Source organism: Prorops nasuta, unplaced genomic scaffold (assembly GCF_024137725.1).
Source record: "Prorops nasuta isolate Cenicafe-Biocafe unplaced genomic scaffold, Cenicafe_Pnas_1.2 PNAS00003, whole genome shotgun sequence".
NCBI classification, from domain to species: domain Eukaryota; kingdom Metazoa; phylum Arthropoda; class Insecta; order Hymenoptera; family Bethylidae; genus Prorops; species Prorops nasuta.
The window spans coordinates 781,326-791,882 of NW_027116800.1; the positions used below are offsets into that span (position 1 = coordinate 781,326).

The 10,557-nt window shown below is 32.0% G+C and overlaps 4 long non-coding RNA genes across 12 annotated transcripts; 2 read left to right on the forward strand and 2 right to left on the reverse strand.

The window, feature by feature from the left end:
• Positions 1–1,215: 1,215 nt before the first annotated feature.
• LOC136784813 (uncharacterized) lies at positions 1,216–4,892 on the forward strand. 5 transcript variants are annotated; one of them, XR_010824476.1, is made up of 9 exons: positions 1,216–1,514; positions 1,591–2,048; positions 2,137–2,910; positions 2,992–3,228; positions 3,301–3,437; positions 3,506–3,729; positions 3,905–3,989; positions 4,063–4,427; positions 4,503–4,892. It is a non-coding gene; the product is annotated as an uncharacterized lncRNA (long non-coding RNA). The 5 variants fall into 5 exon arrangements; XR_010824469.1 differs by having other exon boundaries at positions 3,506–3,989; XR_010824470.1 differs by having other exon boundaries at positions 3,506–3,989; positions 4,543–4,892.
• LOC136784833 (uncharacterized) lies at positions 4,821–5,564 on the reverse strand. The gene is made up of 2 exons (XR_010824492.1): positions 5,215–5,564; positions 4,821–5,137 (listed from the first exon to the last, which is right to left on the reverse strand). It is a non-coding gene; the product is annotated as an uncharacterized lncRNA (long non-coding RNA).
• Positions 5,565–5,580: 16 nt separating this feature from the next.
• LOC136784856 (uncharacterized) lies at positions 5,581–6,324 on the forward strand. The gene is made up of 2 exons (XR_010824503.1): positions 5,581–5,930; positions 6,008–6,324. It is a non-coding gene; the product is annotated as an uncharacterized lncRNA (long non-coding RNA).
• LOC136784842 (uncharacterized) lies at positions 6,253–9,931 on the reverse strand. Of its 5 annotated transcripts, XR_010824500.1 has the most exons (9): positions 9,631–9,930; positions 9,097–9,554; positions 8,235–9,008; positions 7,917–8,153; positions 7,708–7,844; positions 7,416–7,639; positions 7,156–7,240; positions 6,718–7,082; positions 6,253–6,642 (listed from the first exon to the last, which is right to left on the reverse strand). It is a non-coding gene; the product is annotated as an uncharacterized lncRNA (long non-coding RNA). The 5 variants fall into 5 exon arrangements; XR_010824501.1 differs by having other exon boundaries at positions 6,736–7,082; positions 7,156–7,639; positions 9,631–9,931; XR_010824498.1 differs by having other exon boundaries at positions 6,253–6,602; positions 7,156–7,639.
• Between the last annotated feature and the right edge of the window lie 626 nt (positions 9,932–10,557).

Consider the following 10,557-nt stretch of genomic DNA (forward strand, 5'->3'; position numbering starts at 1 on the left):
CGATTTAAATATACATTTTTTATTATTAAAAGTAACAACAATAAGGAAAAAATGCTGTAAGTTCGTGACAACCTTAACGTCCTTTTTTTAAACAATGAAGGGAACTTGCATAAGAAAAGTAGGTTTTGTAACATTCTCAAAATTTCGGCACCAATTTCAGGATGACAGAAAATTTATTTCATTTATTTCAACCATACTATCTTCTACACCATTAAATAGTGAAAGCTGCGCGTAATAATATTCATGAGTGATCGTGACACCCTTATTATTTCTTTTTTAATTAATGAGGAAATGCTACCTATCTCGTGTTTACCCTTAAAAGAGCAATATTAAAAATATAAGACAAAAATATTGAAGCCTCATAAAGATCTTCTCGAAGTTTTGCCTTCCTAGGGCATTCACCGGATTGGTATGCATGAAGCATTTCCTCGTTACTACAAGAAAAATTGACACAAACCCTTATAAATATTATAATGTTAATTTTGCAATTTATTGTGTCACAAGAAAATGTATGTTCTAAGCTATCTTAAAAATGCTTTTCAAACTTCCAAAACGGTTAGGTTTCAATTTTACGGTGCAAGTACCCTTTTTCGTTAAAAAAATAGACGTCACGAACTTTTATGATTATTATATCGTTATTTTCATAATTTTATGGGCTATAAACCTGCATGATTTAAAAATGTTATAAAGATTATTTAGTATGTTAAAATAATCGAAAATCGGTGAAAAGTAATTTGACGGTTCGCAAGTGCAGTTGTGCGATTGCTTTTTATAAAAGGCGATCTTGCTCACCCATGAAGCTGGTAATAGTAGACGCTCCATTATCGCTATTAGTGAAATGAGAAAGGATAATACTTCTTGATTCAATTTTTCTTATTAACAACGAACAGGAATGTTAAAGCTATATAAGGAGTATATGCAATTGATGCATTTAGTGTAGCTTGAATATTAGAGATGCAGAAAGGTTCATTCATTCTTTCGTAAGACCGAATCTACTTTATCAAAGAATTAACAGATTTTCGAAATTTATAATAAGTTTTCGATATATTATATAATATTTTGTGGCCGAAGCAATTGGTTCATAAAAATAAATCACTGTTAAGAATCAGATATGGGCTCCTTAAAAATACGAGCGACTGCGAGTGACTATATATGCTTGCGAAAGTGAAGCCAAGATGGAGGGGATAAAGGGATAAATTGCTGGGCCGCCATCTTGAATGTTGATAGATATCATATAACACATAATAGGTCTGTTCTCGTTGCCTACACTTTTTACACTTTGTGCACTTTTTAGGGTGTCAACTTATACAATGGACAAAGACAGAAATACGGAAAGTGTAGAAAGTGTTAAAAGTGTAGGCCAACGAGAACAGACCTAATGACATATATATATTTTAGTTCAAGAATGAATCAAAATGATTTGTGCAGAAGGAACTAAACGTTGGATGGTGGATTAGGAGTAACATATTTGTTAGAAGATATATAGAAAAAATAGCCATAAGCAGCTTTCCAACGTAAGCAAGATCCATTGGACACAGCAATTTATCATTTAGGCATGAAGAAGAAAAATCTTACTCGGGGTCTTTTTAGGAATTAGAGAGTCAAAAGAATGACAGAATTCTTTGCTAACAATTTTGCTAAGAACCACTGGAGACAAACAGCTTTAAAGAATAACGTTGCTTTGCTTGGGAAGCAAAGATTTGAGTATGCAGAAACATTTTCCTTATTAGCAGGGGCATTGACAAATGCCATTGAAGTTGTGTGAATAAGTTAAATAACCTACAAGTTGCAATGGTGCTGATGAGGCTTTACAAGGATAATATAGCATCTTTAAATTTAAGAAAAGTGTTGTACGAGGGAATACTAGGATGTGAGAAAGAAAGAGAAAATCAGGATATGCCAAGGCCCATACAGATCTGCCCTGCATAGTACGGTGCTTTGGATTTTAAAAAATCATTCTGTTTCTCTGAATACACTGTTTTTAACCAACATTGGTATGATGTATCTACAATACAACGATGAATCTAAAAAGCCTTATGACAGAATAGGTAAGCAACGGTGTATCTCTTAAATCACTTTCCTAAAATTTTTTTTATATTATATCTTGACTAATATTTTGTTTTCACATTGATTCAGCAAATCCAAACGTTTTCAAATTTTATGTATCTTTACATATGCACTCAGTGCTACTCAGATAATAAATTAACCTCAACAACACAAGATAAAAGGGAGGGTCATTCTGTAGTAATTTTTAACTTTACTTATGGTATTGAAAACAGAAGCTTAGGCCAGATAAATAGTGAATGTTGGAAGGTAGTATTATGCCACTGGTGCAACAATTATACTTTACCACTGCACATACCCTCTTCAAAGCTGGTTATCCTGCTCTAGCATTTGAATTCTTATCAAAATTGCCTAATAAAGTAATGGATGCTAATAGAGAGGACAGTTTGAATTTGTATCTTTCCTACTTAATGCTGCTGTTATAATGTGTTACTCTTATATTATTAATCTATTTTAATATTCAATAACAGGCATTCTTAATGTCCCCAGTAAGATCAAGGTACAGGGTTCTCAAATTAATACTGGAATAATAGATTAGGATATAAGCATTACAGAAACTACTGTCGAAGGAAGTCATAATAATGTTAACAAGATCCTCACTCACAAAACTTATGTCAATCTGTTATTTTTATAAGCATTATTCTGCATTCTATGTAGATTCATGGCAATGAATAGATTGGAGCACACTTGCTATTGAGTGTGGTAAAAAGAAAGAAGATAAGCTAGTATTAAACTAGGACGATGATCCAGTTAATAGTGAAGATCCCGATCTTGGAAGTCCTCCTTTAACAATGAAGATGGATAGAGGAGAAATTGGTGGAAGCATTAAATATATTGGAGATGAAGGTATTTTTGTATTTTTTTCGTTAAGTTAATTAACAAGCAGGTATATTATTCTAATCAATTATTCTTATATTCTTATTTTAGGAGAAGCTAAAGAAGGTAATAGGACAACTGGATATCATGACACAACAGCTGTAATTTATAGCCTGTTTAAAAAATCTCATGGAAGAATTGTCAACATTATCAACTGGATTTGAGGTTGACAGCGAACAGTTCAGATATCAACTATACATGGCTTGAACAAGCAGATGATGTTTTGAGGCAGCTTTGCAACAACAGCACAAGCACTGATAACGATGCTAACAATGTCTCACAATGCAGGTCTTATATCATTTTATTATGTTCTCCACTAACTTTCTATAAAAGCACATAATACTTTATTTTACTTTTTAGACGATGAAGCAATGACTAATGATGAACCTACTTATAGGCCTAGAGAACAACCAAATTTACATGAAATTCTTGCAGCAGAAAAATTAGATTTCGAAGCAAAAGTTCAAAGAACGGCGAAATGAAAAAGTGGATAAAAGGTAACTAAATAGCCTTTTAATAAATAGAAAAAATTTAAACCATTAATCATATTCGATTTATTCCATAGCTTAACGAAACGTCATTAAGAACTTTATTGTCATATTACTCGTTACACGAAGCATTCGGTGGTGGTTCAGCTTCTGTAAGAATGGAATAAGTACTTTTATTTTAAGAATTGCAACAGGAAAAGACTCAGCAACAATTGCTTAGCTCCCTACAACGCTACCTCTATTTAGCGCCAGTGTGGCTTACAATAAAACTATGGTCACTGACCCAGTGAGACATTTGCAAGTAAGATATTTGTTTACAAATCAATTAGTATCCTTTTATTGATTTTTTCATACTTCCTTTATCCATTATTATTTCCGGTTTCTGGCGCATAATATGTTACAAACACTGGTTGAACTACGAAATGCACCTATGCCCAATCGAAATACACATTATTCTGAAATATTCACAATGAGAGATCTTACGGTTGCACTAAGTGCATGTATCTATCAATCACTTAGTGACTCTGGTACAATTGTGATAAAGAACCATGAAACGGACAGGTCAGTATTCCAATTTAGCTGATAAAGTTAATTTGAGGATTGTTAATAATTTATCTCTTCTGTTAAACATAAGAGCAATCTACCAGCATTTGTAAACGTTAAAACCTTTATGGGAGGTCGTTTAATAGTATCGTATAGATACCACAGACGATATTTAACAGACGACGGTGTTTATATTAACACTTCACCTGAAAAATGGTCAAGTATCACGAGTTTACGTGCATTTCTAGCAAGAGAAAAAGATGAAGATACACCAAATCTAAATATATTTCTTTGTGATTCATTCTTCGCTACATATATGAGCCTGTTTATGCTTTGGCTAGCTGCGACACTCATACTTTACAGATTAGTTGGACAGCATTTTGGCAATAGCACTTGATCTTGCCTATATGGCAGTGACATAAAACATTGATTCGAGTGGCAAGTACAAATAATCAGGTCAATACTTTATCATTTTCCTCTTTTAATTCTTTTATCACTATAGTAATATGCCTTTATGGTAAAACTTTTCAGACTGCTGTAACTGTAATCAATAATTATTCTGCTACCACAGAAATGATTCTACCACTGATACTACTGCTACTGGAACTATGGCAGTCAAACATCATATCGCTTTAATAATGCAATACAAATAGATGAAGGTTCGTTTGGAGTACTTTGTGGCTTTAACTATGGGACTGGAAATAAAATTTTGTTGGAAGATAGTATTACACCAATGGAATTAGAATTATTATTGAATACTGGAACATTCGATTGGGTTATTTTGCATATAAGAACAGCTACTGAATATATTTATAATTGTATAAACAAAACTTTATTATAATATTTACATGTGAAAAAAAAGTAATTCTTAATTATAATATTTATATGAAGAACAAAAAATAAATTCTTTGTAACAGTCATGTTTAAATAAAAATATTATTTACTGGAACAATTGTAATAAATCTGGAAAATAGAAAATGTCATGTTATTAAAAGGCTAAATTTTATATACTATAAATATATGTCAATTTATAGTCACAAAATAAAGATACAGCTATACTATATATATCTAATTGTTAATTGTTATGTAGATTGAAGTTCCTTTTACATATCTATTTATTCTTTTTCCCTTCCAGACTATTGTCGTCCTTTCTCTGCCTCCTACCTCTTCTCAAAATTGAAAGAAATAACATTAAAATGTTAAATTTATTAAACTAAATATTATCAAACGTTAAAAATATTACCAGCTTTTGATGCTTTAGCTACTACATTTTCTTTTTCGAATTTTTCTTCTTCAGAACCAATCTGGAATTCTGAAACCAAAGTAATCTGTTAAATTTCCTCTTGTACCTATATTTATATAATTTTATATTATCTTATTTCTTCATTTTGTCTTCGTTTATGGCAGTTCATGGGATTTTGCAATCCACAAGACAACATATATATATGTCATTTATGTGCTATATCTATCAACATTCTCAAGCACTGCTACCAACTTAAATACAGTATTTTCTTCGAATTTAACTTTCTTCGGTTGGCTAAGAATTGCCTTCGGTACAAATAATTCGAGCCTTCGAGGCCTGAGTGTCCAGCCCCTGCTCTGCAGCAGGGGCTGGACACTCAGGCCTCGAAGGCTCGAATTATTTGTACCGAAGGCAATTCTTAGCCAACCGAAGAAAGTTAAATTCGAAGAAAATACTGTATTTAAGTTGGTAGCAGTGCTTGAGAATGTTGATAGATATAGCACATAAATGACATATATATATGTTGTCTTGTGGATTGCAAAATCCCATGAACTGCCATAAACGAAGACAAAATGAAGAAATAAGATAATATAAAATTATATAAATATAGGTACAAGAGGAAATTTAACAGATTACTTTGGTTTCAGAATTCCAGATTGGTTCTGAAGAAGAAAAATTCGAAAAAGAAAATGTAGTAGCTAAAGCATCAAAAGCTGGTAATATTTTTAACGTTTGATAATATTTAGTTTAATAAATTTAACATTTTAATGTTATTTCTTTCAATTTTGAGAAGAGGTAGGAGGCAGAGAAAGGACGACAATAGTCTGGAAGGGAAAAAGAATAAATAGATATGTAAAAGGAACTTCAATCTACATAACAATTAACAATTAGATATATATAGTATAGCTGTATCTTTATTTTGTGACTATAAATTGACATATATTTATAGTATATAAAATTTAGCCTTTTAATAACATGACATTTTCTATTTTCCAGATTTATTACAATTGTTCCAGTAAATAATATTTTTATTTAAACATGACTGTTACAAAGAATTTATTTTTTGTTCTTCATATAAATATTATAATTAAGAATTACTTTTTTTTCACATGTAAATATTATAATAAAGTTTTGTTTATACAATTATAAATATATTCAGTAGCTGTTCTTATATGCAAAATAACCCAATCGAATGTTCCAGTATTCAATAATAATTCTAATTCCATTGGTGTAATACTATCTTCCAACAAAATTTTATTTCCAGTCCCATAGTTAAAGCCACAAAGTACTCCAAACGAACCTTCATCTATTTGTATTGCATTATTAAAGCGATATGATGTTTGACTGCCATAGTTCCAGTAGCAGTAGTATCAGTGGTAGAATCATTTCTGTGGTAGCAGAATAATTATTGATTACAGTTACAGCAGTCTGAAAAGTTTTACCATAAAGGCATATTACTATAGTGATAAAAGAATTAAAAGAGGAAAATGATAAAGTATTGACCTGATTATTTGTACTTGCCACTCGAATCAATGTTTTATGTCACTGCCATATAGGCAAGATCAAGTGCTATTGCCAAAATGCTGTCCAACTAATCTGTAAAGTATGAGTGTCGCAGCTAGCCAAAGCATAAACAGGCTCATATATGTAGCGAAGAATGAATCACAAAGAAATATATTTAGATTTGGTGTATCTTCATCTTTTTCTCTTGCTAGAAATGCACGTAAACTCGTGATACTTGACCATTTTTCAGGTGAAGTGTTAATATAAACACCGTCGTCTGTTAAATATCGTCTGTGGTATCTATACGATACTATTAAACGACCTCCCATAAAGGTTTTAACGTTTACAAATGCTGGTAGATTGCTCTTATGTTTAACAGAAGAGATAAATTATTAACAATCCTCAAATTAACTTTATCAGCTAAATTGGAATACTGACCTGTCCGTTTCATGGTTCTTTATCACAATTGTACCAGAGTCACTAAGTGATTGATAGATACATGCACTTAGTGCAACCGTAAGATCTCTCATTGTGAATATTTCAGAATAATGTGTATTTCGATTGGGCATAGGTGCATTTCGTAGTTCAACCAGTGTTTGTAACATATTATGCGCCAGAAACCGGAAATAATAATGGATAAAGGAAGTATGAAAAAATCAATAAAAGGATACTAATTGATTTGTAAACAAATATCTTACTTGCAAATGTCTCACTGGGTCAGTGACCATAGTTTTATTGTAAGCCACACTGGCGCTAAATAGAGGTAGCGTTGTAGGGAGCTAAGCAATTGTTGCTGAGTCTTTTCCTGTTGCAATTCTTAAAATAAAAGTACTTATTCCATTCTTACAGAAGCTGAACCACCACCGAATGCTTCGTGTAACGAGTAATATGACAATAAAGTTCTTAATGACGTTTCGTTAAGCTATGGAATAAATCGAATATGATTAATGGTTTAAATTTTTTCTATTTATTAAAAGGCTATTTAGTTACCTTTTATCCACTTTTTCATTTCGCCGTTCTTTGAACTTTTGCTTCGAAATCTAATTTTTCTGCTGCAAGAATTTCATGTAAATTTGGTTGTTCTCTAGGCCTATAAGTAGGTTCATCATTAGTCATTGCTTCATCGTCTAAAAAGTAAAATAAAGTATTATGTGCTTTTATAGAAAGTTAGTGGAGAACATAATAAAATGATATAAGACCTGCATTGTGAGACATTGTTAGCATCGTTATCAGTGCTTGTGCTGTTGTTGCAAAGCTGCCTCAAAACATCATCTGCTTGTTCAAGCCATGTATAGTTGATATCTGAACTGTTCGCTGTCAACCTCAAATCCAGTTGATAATGTTGACAATTCTTCCATGAGATTTTTTAAACAGGCTATAAATTACAGCTGTTGTGTCATGATATCCAGTTGTCCTATTACCTTCTTTAGCTTCTCCTAAAATAAGAATATAAGAATAATTGATTAGAATAATATACCTGCTTGTTAATTAACTTAACGAAAAAAATACAAAAATACCTTCATCTCCAATATATTTAATGCTTCCACCAATTTCTCCTCTATCCATCTTCATTGTTAAAGGAGGACTTCCAAGATCGGGATCTTCACTATTAACTGGATCATCGTCCTAGTTTAATACTAGCTTATCTTCTTTCTTTTTACCACACTCAATAGCAAGTGTGCTCCAATCTATTCATTGCCATGAATCTACATAGAATGCAGAATAATGCTTATAAAAATAACAGATTGACATAAGTTTTGTGAGTGAGGATCTTGTTAACATTATTATGACTTCCTTCGACAGTAGTTTCTGTAATGCTTATATCCTAATCTATTATTCCAGTATTAATTTGAGAACCCTGTACCTTGATCTTACTGGGGACATTAAGAATGCCTGTTATTGAATATTAAAATAGATTAATAATATAAGAGTAACACATTATAACAGCAGCATTAAGTAGGAAAGATACAAATTCAAACTGTCCTCTCTATTAGCATCCATTACTTTATTAGGCAATTTTGATAAGAATTCAAATGCTAGAGCAGGATAACCAGCTTTGAAGAGGGTATGTGCAGTGGTAAAGTATAATTGTTGCACCAGTGGCATAATACTACCTTCCAACATTCACTATTTATCTGGCCTAAGCTTCTGTTTTCAATACCATAAGTAAAGTTAAAAATTACTACAGAATGACCCTCCCTTTTATCTTGTGTTGTTGAGGTTAATTTATTATCTGAGTAGCACTGAGTGCATATGTAAAGATACATAAAATTTGAAAACGTTTGGATTTGCTGAATCAATGTGAAAACAAAATATTAGTCAAGATATAATATAAAAAAAATTTTAGGAAAGTGATTTAAGAGATACACCGTTGCTTACCTATTCTGTCATAAGGCTTTTTAGATTCATCGTTGTATTGTAGATACATCATACCAATGTTGGTTAAAAACAGTGTATTCAGAGAAACAGAATGATTTTTTAAAATCCAAAGCACCGTACTATGCAGGGCAGATCTGTATGGGCCTTGGCATATCCTGATTTTCTCTTTCTTTCTCACATCCTAGTATTCCCTCGTACAACACTTTTCTTAAATTTAAAGATGCTATATTATCCTTGTAAAGCCTCATCAGCACCATTGCAACTTGTAGGTTATTTAACTTATTCACACAACTTCAATGGCATTTGTCAATGCCCCTGCTAATAAGGAAAATGTTTCTGCATACTCAAATCTTTGCTTCCCAAGCAAAGCAACGTTATTCTTTAAAGCTGTTTGTCTCCAGTGGTTCTTAGCAAAATTGTTAGCAAAGAATTCTGTCATTCTTTTGACTCTCTAATTCCTAAAAAGACCCCGAGTAAGATTTTTCTTCTTCATGCCTAAATGATAAATTGCTGTGTCCAATGGATCTTGCTTACGTTGGAAAGCTGCTTATGGCTATTTTTTCTATATATCTTCTAACAAATATGTTACTCCTAATCCACCATCCAACGTTTAGTTCCTTCTGCACAAATCATTTTGATTCATTCTTGAACTAAAATATATATATGTCATTAGGTCTGTTCTCGTTGGCCTACACTTTTAACACTTTCTACACTTTCCGTATTTCTGTCTTTGTCCATTGTATAAGTTGACACCCTAAAAAGTGCACAAAGTGTAAAAAGTGTAGGCAACGAGAACAGACCTATTATGTGTTATATGATATCTATCAACATTCAAGATGGCGGCCCAGCAATTTATCCCTTTATCCCCTCCATCTTGGCTTCACTTTCGCAAGCATATATAGTCACTCGCAGTCGCTCGTATTTTTAAGGAGCCCATATCTGATTCTTAACAGTGATTTATTTTTATGAACCAATTGCTTCGGCCACAAAATATTATATAATATATCGAAAACTTATTATAAATTTCGAAAATCTGTTAATTCTTTGATAAAGTAGATTCGGTCTTACGAAAGAATGAATGAACCTTTCTGCATCTCTAATATTCAAGCTACACTAAATGCATCAATTGCATATACTCCTTATATAGCTTTAACATTCCTGTTCGTTGTTAATAAGAAAAATTGAATCAAGAAGTATTATCCTTTCTCATTTCACTAATAGCGATAATGGAGCGTCTACTATTACCAGCTTCATGGGTGAGCAAGATCGCCTTTTATAAAAAGCAATCGCACAACTGCACTTGCGAACCGTCAAATTACTTTTCACCGATTTTCGATTATTTTAACATACTAAATAATCTTTATAACATTTTTAAATCATGCAGGTTTATAGCCCATAAAATTATGAAAATAACGATATAATAATCATAAAAGTTCGTGACGTCTATTTTTTTAACGAAAA